The sequence below is a fragment of the Hakea prostrata genome, chromosome 10 (genome assembly GCF_041222555.1).
Source record: "Hakea prostrata isolate BN-2017 chromosome 10, UWA_Hpros_2, whole genome shotgun sequence".
In the NCBI taxonomy this organism is placed as follows: Eukaryota; Viridiplantae; Streptophyta; class Magnoliopsida; order Proteales; family Proteaceae; genus Hakea; species Hakea prostrata.
Window position 1 is genome coordinate 25,763,276 of NC_142609.1, and position 19,315 is coordinate 25,782,590.

At 39.5% G+C, this 19,315-nt stretch overlaps 1 non-coding gene across 1 annotated transcript; it reads right to left on the reverse strand.

The window, feature by feature from the left end:
* Positions 1 to 18,698: 18,698 nt before the first annotated feature.
* On the reverse strand, positions 18,699 to 18,805 carry LOC149002362 (small nucleolar RNA R71). The gene has a single exon (XR_016170524.1). It is a non-coding gene; the product is annotated as a small nucleolar RNA R71 (small nucleolar RNA).
* Positions 18,806 to 19,315: the final 510 nt, after the last annotated feature.

A 19,315-nucleotide genomic window follows, 5' to 3' on the forward strand; every position in this document is an offset into this window, starting at 1 on the left:
GGTAGGGGAATCGGTCACCGCTCTCTCACATCACCGTTTGGTATAAGTACTGGCGCATGTCACAGAAAAGCCTAGCCCAATGCAAGTCATCTACTCAGTCGTATCAACTCAGTTCCAGATACGTCCATTCCTCGCCCTCGGCGATCCTTTCCGGTATCCTTCACACTAGAGTCAGCGTAATCCCGGATTACGGACTCATCAACCATATTGGTCATCCACAAATAGTAAACGGGAAGCTCTCACGTCCTCTCACTGGTTGGTTACCAGTCTTGAGCGCCCGTGAGCCCAAGTCTAGCCATTTGCAACCCTACCAATAAATTGCCCCTTTCAGGTATCCGTAGCATGGTTTATGTCCCCTACCGGATTGGTTACCGGCCTAGAGCGCCCATCAAACCATACACTACCACGGGTCGTTCGGTCTCAATGCCCTTTCGATTCGGGTCTGATACGACAGGAATATCCTAGCCATACATCTAGACAAGTCCTATGTATGTCATCCAATGATCCGGAGAGAGCGTCGATGGGCATCTTCGGAGAACATCCCATACTATTCCCTCCGATGTCCAAGGACAGAAGTACCAGTAGGGGTACTCCCCAATCCCAAATCATACCTAAGCAATCACATGCTTATTTCCATCCATTACATATCAACAATACATTATCATATTGAAAACATGTCATAACATCTCATAATACAAGATATAAATAAATGACAAGAATAAGTAAACATGATAAATCAAGTAACTAAGCATGGTGCTACTGTCATAAGGTAACTACAGTAGTCATATGATGTCTAAAATCAATTAATAAGTTATGTCTACTAAGTTATCAACAACAGTGTAAAAGTCATACAGTCTATGTTATATGGCAATAACCGTCCTTACCTTAAGTCACGATGATGATAATCCAACAATCTCAAAAGAATGATCCAAAGATGGTAATAAGACCCTAGACAAACATAAATGAAAGGTTAGAAAAGAAATCGGGAAAATCGGAGGTCGAACGGATCAAAATGGAGCAAGGTTGCTGTCGGCAACAAGTTTGGTCGATGGTCTTGGTCGATGGCATCGACCAAAAGGATCGACCAAAATTGTCTTCGGACGAAATAGTTGATTTTGGGGATTTTGGTCCGAAATGGGTCTTCCGGGGCTTGGATCGATTTGAAACTTGGAGGGATGATTAATAACAATGTAAGAACACTACCTAGAAAGTATTATCACAATCCAATGGTCCAAATGAAAACCCCCAAATTGAGGTCCTATGTTCTAAAGACAAGAATCCTAACATTCATGAGAAATTGATGAAATTGAAAGGGAAGCTAGAGAATTAGTTGGGGAATAGGTTAGGAACAGTAGCAGAAGACTATGTAGCAAGAATCAACATGATCCAATGGTCAAATTGAAAACCCCCAATTTGAAGCCTTAGGTTCAAACTTGCAAGAATCATGTTCATTAATGAAATCGATTGCAATTGCAAAAGAACTTAGGAATTCAATTAAGGGAATGATGGGCAGTAGATTAGAGATACATACTAACATATAATCAGACCTAATTGAAAGTGAAAATCAGATTAAGAGATGAATTCATGTTGTAAAGAAGAGAAAAATCAAAATAAGAAAGCAAGAACATCATGTATGAGAATCATAGCATGGAAAGGGTGAAGAGAGGTTTAATCAAAGCAAAAGAGCTTGTAGAAGAGGTGGTTGCAAGGTTGCAGCACCTTCTTCATGAACTCAGTAGCAAGAACAAGATGAGGTAGAAGTAGATTAGAGAGAGAGTGAGAGATTACATACCTTGGAGAAGAGATTAGAGAAGAGAGACAATGATTTTTGTAGAAGATCATCACCCAAGCCAAGGAGGAGCCTAAGAGGAGCCTTCCCACGTTCTCAGGTGTTGAAATGAGTAAAATATCGTTCTAGGTTCGAGGTTTCACTTAAATAGATGAAGGAATATCCAAAAAGCATGTTTTTCTCGATTCTGGGTAACTTTGGTCGATGGTTCTTGGTTGATGGCATTGACCAAAAGGATCGACCAAAACAGGTAACAGGTTTCAGCAGAAAATCCGAGAAATAGTTCAGCAACTTCGAACAGGGATTCGGAGGGCTATACAAGGTCAAATTGAGTGAGGTTTTCTCCTACAAGTCAATCAAGAAGTCTAGTTTCCAGAAATACTTGTCATTAGGTCCACCAACTAAGCTCTCCTTCTTTGATGCGCAAGCAGGATTTTCCAGACATAGTTCAGCAACTTCGGACAGGGATTTGGAGGGCTATATGGGGTCAAATTGAGTGGGGTTTTCTCCTACAAGTCCATAAAGAAGTATAGTTTCGGGAAATATAATCGGATTGGGCACAGGAGTTCATTTGGTAATTCAACTAATTCACCTCTCTTCGGTGCGCAGATTCAAAACTAATACTGACAATGCTCTCAAGTGAGGGGCATCATCGTCAATATCCAAGGGCTTGGGCTCCGACGCCAAATCAAAAATCAAAAGGGTCCACAAGTCTCATTTCCCCCCACTTCGGGTTTTTGGACCTACAAACATAACAGGTCTCGGGCCGGGTCAAGGTTAGGATAAGGCCAGACATTACAGATCTACCCTAAGGAAAAGGTCTGACATGGCTTCCTAAGGTTTTCAAAGATAATAATATTGAAATTAAAGTCCAACTTTTAAGGTCTAACATTGAACCAGTCTTTCTTTATCCCAAAATAAATAGGGTGTCCGGGCCAGGTTTGGGCTGGATGTTACACATACTGTGAAACCCAGCCCTAACCTTGACCCGGAAACCTTGTTATTTGTAGGTCCGATGACCCGAAGTAAAGTAAGAAGTCAGCTTTGGGCCATCCCAGTAGAGGACTTGGTGTCTGGCTTTGAATCCATGAAAGTTGATGATGAGGTTCTATTTATGGAAACTGAATCCTGATGAAGATCTAATTAGTTGATGGACTTGGAGTGCTCTCTATCTTGGTTTGAAGGCATTTCTACCTATTAGGTAAGTCACTTGACTTGTGTGCAAAACCCCTTTAGGATTGGATTTGATCTGGACCTTCAATTCCCTGTTTTGGTCTTCTTTGTCGACGCATTGGTCGACCGATTGGTCGATCGGCGACCGATTGGTCGATGGGCCAGTCGACCAATCCACTCGACCAATGAGTGCTTGTCTTTGGCAATTAGGTTGTTCTTGCTCTATTTAAGTCCAATCTCGAGTCCACTTCGTATTTGCTGCCTCCAAACCCTCTGGAACGAACCAAAGACCTCTGCAAGTCATCTCTCTTGCATCCTTGGTGTTTTCTTGACGGATCTTCGTCGGAACTCTTCTTTTTGCATCAAAAGGTATGTCTACTCTCTCTTCTTCTCCTCCATCTTTGTTTTTCTTTCCTTTTTGAGTTGAGACAGTAGAGGAGATGCTGCATTCTCTGTTGCAAACATCTCTGAACATGTTCTCATGATCATCCTAAGGATTTAAGGCTAGAACAATGATCTTAACCATGATCATTGCAAGCTTTTGAAGGATTCATGATCAAACCATGATTTAATCTCTGTTAAACTTCTAATCTGAATTCTGATCTCTTTGGATCTTCTTTTATTGATCATGTTAGTAATTAATTACTGTGTTTCTTTCCATGATCCATAATCTATAGATTTCTAGATGTTCTCTTCTACCATACTATGTGTTCTTCATGATGCATGATAGTTACATATATGGTAGGTTTTATTTCCTTATTTAGATTTATGCTTCTAAGCCTTATTCCATGAAGACCTATGTATGTTTTTCATGTTTTCATTACCGAAAGCAATGATCCATCCTCCTATTGTTCTTGTCTTTGTTTTCTATTTCAAATTCATCAAGATCCATGTTTGAGTTAATTATGGTAACTTTTTGTTTCCTAATTTGGATCTTGATATCTTGATTTGATTAGTGTTTTGAGGTCCCCTATATGTTAGAATACTACTGATGTAGTCTACCCCTTGATTAGTACCCTTTTGAACCACCAAATTCGGATTTCATATCTTAAAACTCTGATTTTATAGGCTACTGTCTGCATTGGTCGACTGGACCACTCGACCAATCCACTCGACCAATGAGTACAGCAACTCCAGATTTGGTCTGTTTCGGATGTTTTGATATCTTTTCTGTTAGGGATCTTTCCTAATATGTTGTATATACTTGTTTAGGACCTTCTTCTCAAGTTTGCCAAGATCTTACTTGATTTCTTAGGATTCCTTGCGAGTTATAAAAGGTAAGGATGGTTATTTCCTTAATTACATAGATAGCATGAATCTAGTTTCTATATTTGAATATCATTAATATGTTTCCTAAATTAGATTCTTACAATGATATTCTACTGTTGCATAGCTTTGATTACAGTAGCATTACTTATTCATATTGAATTGATTCATGTATGATTTACTTACCAATGTTATACAAGTGATTGTAATTACTGATTTCTTTCCATATATGAAGTTGCCATATATGTGATGATATGAATTGATGCATGTGTATGCTTACGTATGGTTTGGAAAGGAGAGGTGTCCTTTCGACACTTCTGTCCTTGGACTACTACGGGAATATTATGGGATGTTTCCGGAGATGCCCTCTGGACACCTTCCTAAAGCTGTTGGATGACATATCTAGGATTGTCTAGTAGTGTTTGGCTAGGATGTCCTGTTATGTCGACCCTAATCGGAGGGGGTATTGAGACCGAACGACCCGTGGTAGCAATGGGGATTCATGGGCGCTCAAGACCGGTAACCAACCCGTGAGAGGACAGGAATCACATTGTGGGGGCCATTTATTGGTAGGGTTGCATATGGTTAGACTTGGGCTCACGGGCGCTTAAGACCGGTAACCAACCCGTGAGAGGACGTGAGAGCTTCCCGTTTACCATATGTGGATGATCAATAGGGTTGATGAGTCCGTAGTCCGAGTTGGTTGGTGCCATAGGATACGCTGACTCTAGTGTGAAGGATACCGGAAAGGATCGTCAGGGACGAGGAATGGAAGTATCTGGATCTGACTTGATGTAACTAAGTAGAAGACTTGCATTTGGCTAGGTTTTACCCCCGACATGCGCCAGTACTTATACCAAATGGTTGTGAGAGAGTGTGTTGACTTAACCCCTCGCCAAGGTTTGTCCTCGAGGGATGAAGGACCCATTACCAATCGGCTGCTCAAGACCGGTGAAATGATCCGTGAGAGAATCCAAGATATCTTAAATGGTTGAGGATGTGAGTGGACTTTCCTAAAGAAGTACGGTGCTATGGCTTAAAGCATGTCTGCCAATAGAGACCAGCATACATAGAGTTAGATTCATTCATTCATTGTTTGTCTCATATCATATTGCATTTATGTTTGTTCGGAATTCGCCGCCATTTATGTTATTATGGATTTTTAAGCGCCTTACTGAGTTTCTTTGAAACTCATTCCTTTATTGTACAATGTTGTTAGACTATCCTGCAGTCTCGAGTACTATCACGGTCCCTATGAAGAAGCGCAAGGCGAAGAGGCATATCTCCGGGGAAGGTGATTGCGGTTACCACAATTACTCCGAAGATCCCGCGAGTGGTTATGCTCCGTACGATGCTTAATCCGACCATTGAGTGGAAGCGTCCTTGTGCTATTTATGAGATTTACACCTACAAGGATGTTGTCTATAAAGTGGAGAACAATTTAGTTACCCAATGTACTTGTTACTGGGATTAGGTTTTGTCTAGTTTATTCTTTTAGAGCTACTTTTCCGCTGGATGTAAAGTGGGATTCTTGCTTCGCTTTACTTATCTGTTTGATACTCTGATTATATCTATTATTCTGATTCAGTTATGATTCATTCTTTCTTTATTGAATCTATGATTTATCTTCCGCACTCATGTTATGATTGTTCATGATTATGTTATTGTTTATGTGGGAGGTTGATCACTCGATACCTGATCTTCGGGCTGTGGATCACACTCTCGGGTATGCCAGATAGGGTACCGGCTGGGAGGGCGTGACACATACTACCCTTAGGGTAGTGGCTACTACGAAGATCACGGTGAGGGTACCGAAGAGGATTATGCTTCACACTAGGATTAGCCCGACATTGGTGTGGGAGTAACCGTGCTGAACTTCAGATATTTATAGTTATGGACATACTATATGTGACCGAGGAAACATTTGTTTAGTGTTATATTTTGAATTCTTCTTAAGACCGGATCTGTAATTTAACTTTCTTTGATATACTCTTTAGAAGTTGGTTCTCTAACTTAGCTAGATTTGATTACTTTCTGTTGCCATTGAGGAAGTGACTTTTGATCACTCTCTCTCTCTTTTTGAATTATCTTTATACACTTGGTATCATCTTTATTCCGCACTCTGATTATCTGTTTTATCTTATTCATGATTCCTTTATTATATGCTTTTACCTTGATTATTATTGTTCATGATTGTGTTATCACGTATGTGGGAGGCATGGTTGCTCGATACTTGATCTTCGGGACTGTGGATCACATACCTGGGTATGCCCGATGGGGTACTGGCTGGAAGGATGTGACAGTAAGGATACTTTGAAACTTAACGATGTTATTACTGCATTGCTGATGAATGAAACACGATGGAAAAATAGCGATGATAGGGAGTCAGATGAAAGTAGCACGTTGGTTGTAAGGGGTGATCACAGTAGAGGAAGATCAAGTGGGAGAATGGAGGGGTCTAGCAAGTCAAGGGGTCGCTCAAAGTCTACTGGTTGCAAAGTAGCTTGTTACTATTGCAAAGAGGAAGGTCATATGAAGAAGGATTGTTTAAGGCATAAGGAGGATAGGAAAAGGAAGGACGGAGATGATGTCCTTCTGACTTCATTATCAGGTTTGGATACTTCAGGTTGGATTTTAAACTTTGGGTGTGTCACACCCCACCTGCCAGTATTGGTCTCGCCCAACAACTCGTGGGTGCAAATCACAGTCACAAGATCCACGGTATACCATCAATGATAATAAATGCATGTAATAATAATCAAGAGCAATAATTAATCCAAATAATCAAATTAAAGAAATTACATGAGTTCAATACTCAAAAAGAATGAATCAAAGAAAAAAGAAAAAAAATAATATGTTCCAAAATTTTCAGCGGAAGAAAAAGTTAAACTAATCTAGTTTGATTCTTTTAGTTCTCTCAAGGGCAATGGTCTTTTCTTCAAATTTAACAATGAAGGGAGATCCAGCTTTCCTCCATTGACTTCTCAAAATGTCAAGCAATCTGCCTCCTCCTGCCATCAATGGGTGCTATAAGCACACTCCAAGTATCCGCAGGTCACTTCTTGACATACATCTCCGTTTCCCATTCCCTATATAACCTCTTCACAGGGGTCATTTTAGTCATATGGAATTTCTCCTGATCCAGTATACCCATCTGTATAATATAATGCTACATACAAAAAGGAATGAGTTCTAAAGGAATGAGTTCTAAAGAACTCAGTAAAGAAACACATCTTAGGTACATATGGACGATGTATCAGGATAATCAACATATATAAAGAATGATATGCAAGTTTATGGACGTAGCTATAAATCTAACTAGGCAAGTCTCTAAATGGTATACATGCTTTAAGATATAACACCAGCCCTCCTTTGGGTAGGTCTAGTCACTCTGATCTCTCATGGACTTGTTACCTCTGTTGGGATCCTGGGCAAGGGGTTCAATCCACGTCAATCAACCATGGCAAGGGTTTATGTCACATCCACCCAGCCAGTGCCCTATCTGGCATACCCGAGTGTGTGATCCACCATACCAAAGATCAGTTCGAGGAAATCAACCTCCCACATTTACAATAATACAATCAAGAACAAGACTAAATCAATGTTTAACTATTATAATTGAATAGTCAAGATAAGATTCAAAGAGAGTTTACAATATAATCAGAGTGCGAAAAATGGTACCAATAGAATAAATCAATGTAGATTGTGGTAGAAAATCACTTTACAATAGCAGCGGAAAAGTAGCTAAAAAAGGAGTAAGTTCAAAAGAACTCAGCAAGGCAGTTCATTCCACAATAACACAAATAACATGATAGCAAAACATAAAGGATGCAATATAATATGAAACAGACATGCAAGTATGTTTCTAACTCTATGTATGCTGGTCTCTAGTGGTAGACATGCTTTAAGTCATAGCACCATATTCCTCTGGGTAGGTCTCAAATCACTCTCCCTCAACCATCTCGGTGTCTTGAGTTCTCCGGTGGTACTTGGGTCCTGCATCCCTCTCAGACATTCCATGGCTGGGGTTTAGGTCACGCTCTCTCACATCAGCATTGGTCTAAGTATTGGCGCATGTCAGGGTTAAACTTAGCTCAATGCAAGTCTTTTAATTAGTTATATCAAGTTAGAGTTAGATACTTCCATTCCTCACCTCTCACGATCCGTTTCGGTATCCTTCCCACTAGAGTCAGCGTATTCTATGGCTACAACCAACTCGGACTACGGACTCATCAACCCTATTGGTCATCCATAAATAGTAAACGGGAAGCTCTCATGTCATCTCACGGGTTCGTTACCGGTCTTGAGCACCCATGAGCCCAAGTCTACTATTGCAACCCTACCAATGAATGGCCCCTACAATGTGATTCATGTCCTCTCATGGGTTGGTTACCGGTCTTGAGCGCCCACAAATCCCCATTGCTGCCACGGTTGACTCGGTCTCAATTCCCTTCTGAATCGCGTATGATATAACAGGGTAATTCTAGCCAAACACTACTAGATAAGCCCTAGGTATGTCAACCAATAATCAGGGAAAGAGTCAAGGGGCACCATAGGAAAGTGTCCCATACCACCTCCACTGATGTCCAATGACAAAAATGTCAAAAGACCATTCCCCATTCCCCAATTATACTTAGAAATCACATTCCAAATCAGTCATTCATAAGCACAACTAACGAATCAATACATAGGGAAATAACCAATCTTACATGATCAAAATAACAATTGAATTACATAAGCAAGTCCTACTAAAGTTAAGGTAATTACAGCAGCAATATAACTATAAGAAAATTATAAGAATAGTAGTATGATCATGCAATCCGAATCATATACAATTAAACATTTTTTTTAGGTTATTAGGGAACAAACGTCCTTACCTTATTTAACTTTGAAGAATTTCGGAGAAAAGAATGAGGACAGGTCCAAAGTTAGCAATTAAACCCTAAACAAACATAGGTTAAGCATTAGGAACAAACCCTCGAAGATTGGAAATGAAACGGACCAAAACAGACCAAACCCACTGTCATTGACACTGTGGGTCACTCAGCTGGGTCTGTCAGTTTGATCAACCCAAGTGATCGACCACCAGTGTTCTGTACGGACGGAAACCCTAAATTTTGATCTGAAACTCAACTTCCGGGACTCAAAACACTCCGAAATTTTAAGGGAAACTCTAGAATAGTATACTAAGACTATCTAGCATAGATTAGGCATCAACAATGATCAAAAGAGTAGAATTCTAAATTAATGAAAAGCTAGGTTTTACTGAAATCAGTCCGTGAATCTTAAGGAAAGGCTAGAGAGAATGAGAATTCACTCTAGAAAGAAAAGAACAGTATATCTTAGATAGAAATAATCATGGGAATGATTCTAGCATGCTTTAGAAATAAAAAACATAGACAAGATAGTCAATCATGAAGATCACACTTGATTTCCCTTCGAAATCATCATGTGGAGACTCACAAGGTTATAGGGTGTATGGAGATCCACTTTAGAACAGCAGGGATTGGAGGATCAGTCATGGGAATGACATATGATCATTATCCTAATCAAAGAGAATAGAAGAAACCAAAAGAAATAGAAGATGAAGTGTGGGTAGTAGCGAATACCAACCTTAAAGAAGAAGAATCGCCAAAAAGTTTTGAGGATTCAATGAGGATCTTCCAAAACTCCAATGTGAATGCTTGAGAGAGGCTTCCCACATTCTCTGGAGGCTTTAGAACAATGTGAGGCTGATTACCACGAAGTTCTAATAAATAGAGCTTCAAAAACCTAAAAATCAGGAATTTACACATACGCCCCCCTATCACTGTGGGTCGCTCAATCTGATCGACCCAGGTGATCGACTCAGGCGATCAAATCAGTGACGACAAGCCCAAAAACAGGGAATTCAGGCTCCAAACCTCAAAATTTCCAATGGGGCTTCTCCCAACACAACAAGTAACTTACCTAGAATTGAGGGACCTTCCAAAACATGTCCAACTAGGCCTAAAGTCCATCAACCAAGCTCTTCAACATCAAGATGCAGTTTCTTCTCCAATTCAGACAAGGTTTCCAAGTAGGGAACTCCATCACCAATCTCCATGGGTTTTTTGGGTCAAACACCATGTCTTCCACTGAGATGGCCCAAAATTGCCTTCTACCTTCACTTCGGGTCTTCGGACCTACAAACAAATGGGTTTCTGGGTTAGGGTTTGGGCTAGATTTCACAGTTTAGGTCCACACTCTCTCACCACGACCATCAGTATGACTATTGGTGCATGTCGGGGTTTCTAATCCAATGCAAGGTCATTCAGCGACATACTACATGTAGTCCAGATACTTCCCCTATGGCACCAACCAACTCGGTTCAGTATCCTTCTCTACCTAAGAATGAGAACCCCTCACGAACTGGCTACCGCTGTTGGACTTCATTCCCTAACCCTATGGTCTCCACATATTGTTGTGGCAAATGCTCTCATGACCCCTCTTGACTCCCGACTGCTCCTTGGATGTCCATGAGTCCAAACCCTAACATATGCAACCCTACCAATGCATGATCAATAGTGGACCACTGAATCTCTACAGGACTGGCTACCACTGTAGGATGAGATAGAGTCACATCACCGTCATCACGGGTCATTCGACTTCAATACCCCTGCCAAAAGGGTAGTAGCATTTGTGGGTACCTAGCCATGCATTCTAGACCTCCTAGCTATGTCATCCAGCAACCATGATAGTGCTTGGGGCATCAGTAAGTAGTGTTCCATACCACAGCCCCTGATATCCCAAGCAATGGATACCCTCCACCATAGTTACAACACATCATAACTCATCATTTCATAATCAGTCATTCAACATCATAAAGTTATTGAAATACATCTTAACATGATCCAAAATATATATTCAACTACAAATCATTTCATAATAATATTACAGCAAGTTATAAGAATAATGATGCAAACAATTAATTAGACAGTTCATCATAGATCATATTTCATCATATATATATATCCTAACTTGTAAAAACTACTTAATTGCATTCGAACCTCACAATTAGAAAGTCCAAAGAATTTAGAGACTACCTAGAATAAGGTTGTAAGAATACATTAAGGACAGGAGTCAAAACAAAGCAACAACTAGACTTGATGGGCTACTGTGACCCAGCTTGTGAAATCCCACCTAACCCTAACCTGAACACCCTATTTGTTTTGGATGAAGAAGAGCTTGATTAATATTTGACCTTGAAGTTGGACCTTGAGTACAATGTTGATATCTTTGGAAGGTCCTAGGAAGTTAGGTCAGACCTCTCCCTTAGTGTAGATCCAAAGACCCAAAGTGAAGGAAGATCACTTTGTGGGCCATCTCAGTGGAAGACATGGTGTTTGACCCAAAACCCATGGAGATTGATGATGGAGTTCCCTACATGGAAACCTTATCTGATTTGGAGAAGAAACTACATCGATATTGAAGAGTTTGAATGATGGACTTGAGGCCTAGTTGGACATGTTTTGGAAGGTCCCTCAATGCTAGGTAAGTCACTTGTTGAGTTGGGAAAAGCCCCATTGAAAATTTTGAGGTCCTGGAGCTTGAAATCCCTGTTTTTGGGCTTGCTATCAGCTGGGTCGATCAAGTGGGTTGATCAGCCTGACAGACTCAACTGAGAGACCCACGGGGTAAGGGCGATTTTGTAAAACTCTGTTTTTAGGGTTTTTTATGCTCTATATATTAGAACTTCGTGGATTTCAGCCCCATTATGCTCCTAAGCCTATGGAGTATGTGGGAAGAAGCTTAGAACCTCCTCTTCGAAGCCATGGAAGATCCCCAAGCATCCGTTAGAGTTTCTCCGTCAAATCTTCTTCTACAAGGTTAGTAATCGATCTGTTTCTCTCTAGATCTACTCTCTCTACTATTTCTTCCAATTGTTTTGATTGTGATGAAGGTATTACACTACTGTAATGACCTAGTATCTAATCCTCATAGTCTTAGAGTGAATCCCCATTCACTCTATGCTTTCCTTAAAGCCATATGGTGAGTTTTTTATATTTTGATCTTACATGAGACCATGAGTTACTCTCTCTTTGTTTTCTATCTACCTCTGTGATTGTGAGGAAGGACTCATACCATTGTTATGACCTTTCCTTCTATCCCCATAATTTTTGGGTGAATCCCTTTTCCCTCTAGCACTTTGTGAATCTACTGTGGATTGATTTTGAAGGGCAATTCTAGGATAACCTTCAAGAATGGGTGTCCATTCAAAGACCTTGATTTCTCTTTCATGTTAGACCCTTCCCAATGCCAATTCTTGATTTTGAAATACTATTCTTTCTTTCCTAGAGTGAATCCCCATTCTCTCTAGTCTTTCCGTGAGATACACAGACTGTTTTCGGTAAAACCCTAATTTTAAGGTTCAATTAGAATTCTTTTCCATTGACCATGTTTGATGCTTAGACCTTCATAGATAGTCTTAGCATGTTTTTGTGCAACTCTCCTTCGAATTTCTGAGTAATTGGATTTCAAATGAAGAAGCTATGACCAATTTAGGGTTTTATGTCTGTACAGAACACTGTGTGTAGATCACCTGGGTCGATCAGCCTGATAGACCTAGCTGAGCGACCCATAGAGTCAGTGACACCAATTTTGCTCTGTTTTGCTTCCGTTTCGACTCTGATCATTAGGGTGTGTTCCTTATGTTCAATACATGTTTGTTTAAGCTTGTTTAGGTGATTTTGGTCTTGTTATTTGATCTCTCACTTGAAGGTTATAGATTCGGAATTCGAGGTGAGTACGTTCACTCACAATATGCATATTTACATGCTTGTTATGATATGATTTGAATGCATGAATTATCTACTGTTGTTTTACTTTCTTTACATTATATTACTTTTGTAATTGCAGTAGCATGTTCATATTGTGATTTACATATTGGAATTGATCATGAATGATGTGAATGTGATTTGGACTATGATGTGATATGTATGGAATCATGATATGATGTGAATGCCTAGGTTGTAGTTGTGGAATGGGGAATGCCCTTTTGGCGTTTTTGTCTTTGGACACTAGTGGAGGTGGTATGGGACGCTTTCCTATGGTGCCCTTTGGCGCTTTCCTTGACTACTGGTTGACATACCTAGGATTGGTCTAGAAGTGTTTGGCTAGGAAACTCCTGTCATATCTGACCCTATCAGAAGGAAAATTGAGACCGAGTGACTCGTGGCAGCAGTGGTGATTTGTGGGTGCTCAAGACCGGTAGCCAACTTGTGAGAGGATATGAATCACATTGTAGGGGCCATTCATTGGTACGGTTACATGTGGTAGACTTGGGCTCATGGGCACTCAAGACCGGTAGCCAACCTGTGAGAGGACATGAGAGCTTCCCATTTACTATGTGTGGATGACTAATAGGGTTAAAAGTCTACGTAGCCGGGAAGGAGACGATGACTCTAGTGGGAAAGGTCCTATAAAGGATCGTGGGAAGAAAGGAATGGACGTATCTAACCCTAAGTAGATATGACTCAAGAGATGACTTGTCATCACATCCACCTAGCCGGTACCCTACCTGGCATACCCAAGTGTGTGATCCACAGCCTTGAAGAACAAGTATTGAGGAAATCATCCTCCCACATGCACAATAACATAATCATGAACAAGATATAATCAATGTGTAATAACATAAACAAGAGATCAAAATAAGAAGAGAGAATGACAATGTAATCAGAGTGCGAAAATAATGATACCAATATATAATAATAAAAAATGTAGAGTGTGCGGAAAATCACTCCATAGAATACAGCGAAAATGTAGTTCAAAAGTCAAGAAAAAGATTACAACCGATTCCAAAAGAAAGGAAGGAAAAAAAGTAATCAAACTAAACTAGAGTATCTTCTACTTTATAAAGAACGTCTTTATAAACATAAACTTCAGAAATTAAGCACGGCTACTTCCACTCCACGGTAGGGCTAATCATGGTACGTAGCATGATCACACGAGGGATCATCACCGAGATCTTCATAACTGCCAACACCTTGCGTGAAGTATGCTTCTTTAGCTTGCGCTTCCTCGTACTGGCCATCATAGTAATCAACACCTGTAGAATAATCTAACAAAAGGTATTTGCACAAAAAAAGAGTGAGTTCAAAAGAACTCAGCAAGGCAAGTTATTCCACAACAACATAAATAACATGATAGCAAAACATAGCATGATGCAATATGATATGAAACATACAATGCATGTATGAATCTAACTCTATGTATGTTGGTCTCTAGGCATACATGCTTTAAGTCATAGCACCATACTTCTTTGGGAAGGTCTCAAATCACTCAAGCATCGGTTGGTAATGGGTCCTGCAGCCCTCGGGACATTCCATGGCTGGGGTTTAGGTCACCGCTCTCTCACGTCACCATTTGGTCTAAGTATTGGCGCATGTCAAGGTAAAGCCTAGCCAGATGCAAGTCTTCTACTTAGTTATATCATCTCAAGTCCAAATACGTCCATTCCTCACCCTGGGCGATCCTTTCCGGTATCCTTTTCACTAAAGTCAGCATAGTCCCGGACTACAGACTCATTAACCCTATTGGTCATCCACAAATAATAGACGGAAAGCTCTCATGTCCTCTCACGAGTTGGCTACTAGTCTTGAGCGCCCATGAGCCCAAGTCTACTATTTGCAACCCTACCAATAAATGGCCTCTTAATAGTATCCACAATGTGATTCATGTCCCCTCACAGGTTGGTTACGGATCTTGAGCGCCCACAAATCCTCATTGCTACCGTGGGTCGTTTGGTCTCAATGCCCTTCCGAATCGGGTCTGATATAATAGGGATATCCTAGCCAAACACCGCTAGATAAGCCCTAGGTATGACAACCAATAATCCGGGAAAGTGTCAAAGGACACCATCGGAAATATCCCATACTATTCCCACTGATGTCCAAGGACAGAAATGTCAAAATGACACTTCCCAATCCCAAATCATACCTATTCAATCACATTCCCAATTCAGTCATAACATATACAACTGATATCTCATCATATAAAAAGATGCATATAAACATGATCAATTTGCATATGTAAATGACAAGAATAAGTATTCATAATAACAAAAGAATATATGAATATGGTACTACTATACTTGAAGTACTACAGCAGTAATATAATATTAAGAAAATACAATAATGGTAGTGAATCTAAGAAATTCCCAAAATAGAAACTAAGATTCACGCAATCTATGTAATTATGGAAACAACTGTCCTTACTTTAAATAGCTTCGATGAATATCCAAAGATCAAAGAGAATGGTTCAAAACTTAGCAAATAAACCCTAAACAAGCATAGATATAACATTAGGAAAGAGGCCTAGAAGATCGGAGATCAAATGAATAAAATCGGATGAAGAACACAACTACTGTCAGCCTTGGTCGATTGGGTGGTAGCTTGGCCCAGTTGACCAAGCAATCGACCACCTGAACAATATGTAGCAGAAATCTGATTTTTTATTTGAAACTCATTCTACAAGATTCAAAACACTATGAAAATTGGAGGAAACCTCTAAAACAGTAATCTAACACTAAAATAGCATAGATTAGACACTAACAATGATAAAAAACAATACTTACTAATTTGGAAACATGACTTTCTAATTCGGTAAAATTCATGGTTTTCGATGAAAACACGCTATGAACTCATGAGAAAAACTAGAGATGATAAGATCTCATTCTAGTAGAACATAATCAGTAGATCATACATGAAACTAACATGCAAAATAGATCTAACATGCTAGAGAAATCAAATCGAAAGAATGATCATGGCTTCATGAAGAAATCACAAGGATCATGGTTAAGATCAATATGAAGATCATAGCACCATAAGAGTGAATGGAGATTGTAAAAGAGATGGTTGCAAGGATGCAACATCTTCTTCATAATCTCAATGCAGAGAATAAATCATAGTAAGAGTAGATCAATACCATACAAGAGAGATTACTCACATTTGATTGAAGAACAAGAGATGAAGAACTTGAGATCTTGCAAGAGTTCTTCACAAACACCAGGGAGAGGCTTCCCACGTTCTCTGAGGGTTTTAGAAACAAAAGAGGCTAAGAAACACGTACTTCTATTATATAGAGCACCAACAGACCTAACAGGGGATCTTTGGTAGATTTTGTCCCTGTTGGTTGATTGGCCCAATTGACCACCCAAATCGACCAAGCAAGACAACAAAAGCCAAAACAAGGAAATGAAGCTCCCAATCAAGTCCAAACCCAATTAGCTTCCCCCAACACAACATATGACTTACCTAGTATAGAGGAATGCCTTCAAATCATGTCCAACTACACTTTAAGTCCATCAACTAGTCTCATCTTCATCAAGGTGCAGTTTCATTTTCAAATTCGACAAAGCTTCCAAGTATGGAACACCATCATCAACTTCCATGGGTTCTAGGTCAAACACCATGTCTTCCACTGAGATGGCCCATAGTTGGCTTCTTCCTTTACTTGGGTCTTCAGACCTACAAACAATAGGGTTTTTGGGTCAAGGTTAGGGCTGGGTTTCTGATAAGCATGCATTTACCATTATTTATTTGATTTAATTCCCCATACTTATTTAATTGAAGAGAGCTAATTGAGTATTTTTGTGTATTTTTCAGGAATAAAGTAATTTTGGTTATTAGAGATAATATGGAGTAAAGTTGGCAAATATATTAGATATTGGTGGATTCTAAATCATGGCATTCAATCTTGCTGCCCAAGAAATCATGAAAAGTAAGATCTTAGCCAAATTGGAAACAGGTTGAAGTCTAAGGAACAAAATTGGTAATAAATTTGAAAATCGGGTAAACAGACCTACCTTCAGTATTTTGAGAATCTCTCTCTCGTATGAGCTTGGATTGCAGTGATTCAAAATGCTATGGAACAATATTGAAAATATCTACAACTTTTTAGTTTTGAGTTTTCCCAAAATTCGAAAGAATAAAGGTCAAATCGATGGGTAAAGAGAGGGGATTCAATGTGTGCGGGAGACATAAAAGAGAAGCCAGCCATAGAGAAGAGAAAAAGACGGCGAATGCGGCTCTCATCTCTCTCATTTTTGAAGAAGAAGACCACATCTCTCTCCCTATGTTTCATCTTTATTTTTCTTATGAACTTTGTGATAATGAGTAGCTAGTTCCTTTTCTTTGGGATGTAGATGAACCGTGTTTATTTCATTAATTTGATTGTTCTATATCTTCTAGTTGATTGTGTTTGAATTTGGCCAAAGATGTTCTATAGCTCAGCAAACTAAACATGCCAAGCTTTCACGAAGGATGATAGTCTTGCGAAGATAGGGCATATCTAGGAAGACCATCCCTAATTTGCTTTGAAGTGTATAGTTATATCGGTTAGGGAAAAGCATTGGGGATTTGAAATCCCAAAGATCTTCACGTATTCATAGTTAACGTTTTTGCATTAATTAGTAGATTTAGTTTAAATTTAGTTTTGTTGAATTCAATCTTAGTGACTTAGCCTTTTAGTTCCCCATAGTTCGACCCCGTACTTTCTGCTTGCTAGATTAGTATAGGATTTTATTTTTGATTGGTTAGCGACACGATCAAATTTTGGCACCGTTGTCGGGGAACCAAAGCACGGTTGCTAGGATTGATTTTTGTCAATTAGGCAAAATTTTTGGAGTAATTTTAGTGTTTTTAATTTTTAATTTTTCTTTGCTTATTTAACTAATCTCTTTTTCTTTTGTTTTATAGGTAACTACAAGAGTAGCGATTCAATAATTAGCTTAGGTTGTTATCTTTTCTTTCTTAGATATAATTGTATTTAGGACTTTTCAATTGTAATATTTGCATTAGATTAGGTTGTTTAGGTTAACTTTTAAAAATCCCCATCCCTCAGATCACACATGTGTAACTTTTGTTCGAAAGATCACGTGGATTGCGTTTCAGGTACGTCTTAAACTCTCCATTTTGCTATAGTTATTTTCTTTGAATTTTACTTATTTAGCTTCTTCTTCTTTTTTTATTCTTCTGTGTGTATGCATGGTCGTAGGTCCCTAAACCCTGAATTGACTCCACTTGACTTAGAGTTAGAAGAGACTTTGGCCAACCTTAGAAGGAAAATAACCATGGAAAACTATGAGCCTCCAATGAGGCCCTTGAGTGAGCATTTCATTCCTACGATATATACTCCGGTTTCTTGTATTAAGTTGCCTGACATAGAGGCGGCTCAATATGAGATCAAATCTAGTGTGATTCAAATGCTACCATCTTTTTATGGACTTGCCAATGAAGAGCCTTATAAGCACTTAGATGAGTTTTCAGAGGTGTCATCCACGGTTAAAATTCAAAACTTCTCAGTTGATGCTTTAAGGTTACTTCTTTTCCCAGTCTCCCTTAAAGATAAAGCTAAGCATTGGCTTCATTTTTTGGACAATGTTAAAATTTCCACTTGGGTAGAAATGCAACAGGAGTTCCTTAAAAAGTTCTTCCCCATTGACCGTACCAATAGCATTAGGAGAGCGATAACGAGTTTCTCCCAACAAGAAGGAGAACAATTTCATGAGGCTTGGGAAAGACTAAAAGAATTACTTAGAAAGTGCCCCCACCATGCTATTCCTAAATGGCAATTGGTTCAATGCTTTTATGATGGCCTTAGAGACTGACATAGGCAAATGGTTGATTCTTCTTGTGGTGGGACTTTCATGCACAAGAATGAGAATGAAGCATGGAAACTTTTTTAGACCCTTAGTGAATACTCCCAACACCATGCTTCAGCAGCTAGGACTGAGATTCCATCCATTGGTCAACGAAAGAGGAGCGGTCTCTATGAGATCAATCCTACCATTGAGATGAGCACTAAGGTTGACTTGCTATCAAAGAAATTGGACCATCTCTTGTCATTAGGACAACAAACCCCATCTCCACTTCCTACAAGTTTCTCTCCACCTAATCAAATTGAAGCATGTGTTTTATGTTCTAGCCTATCCCATCATGTCACTGATTGCTATTTGGCTACACAATACCCTGAGTTTGTTAAGGAGCATGCACATTTGGCCCAAGGAGTCTCTAAATTGGGCAATGATCCATATTCCAATACCTACAACCCAGGGTGGTGAAACCACCC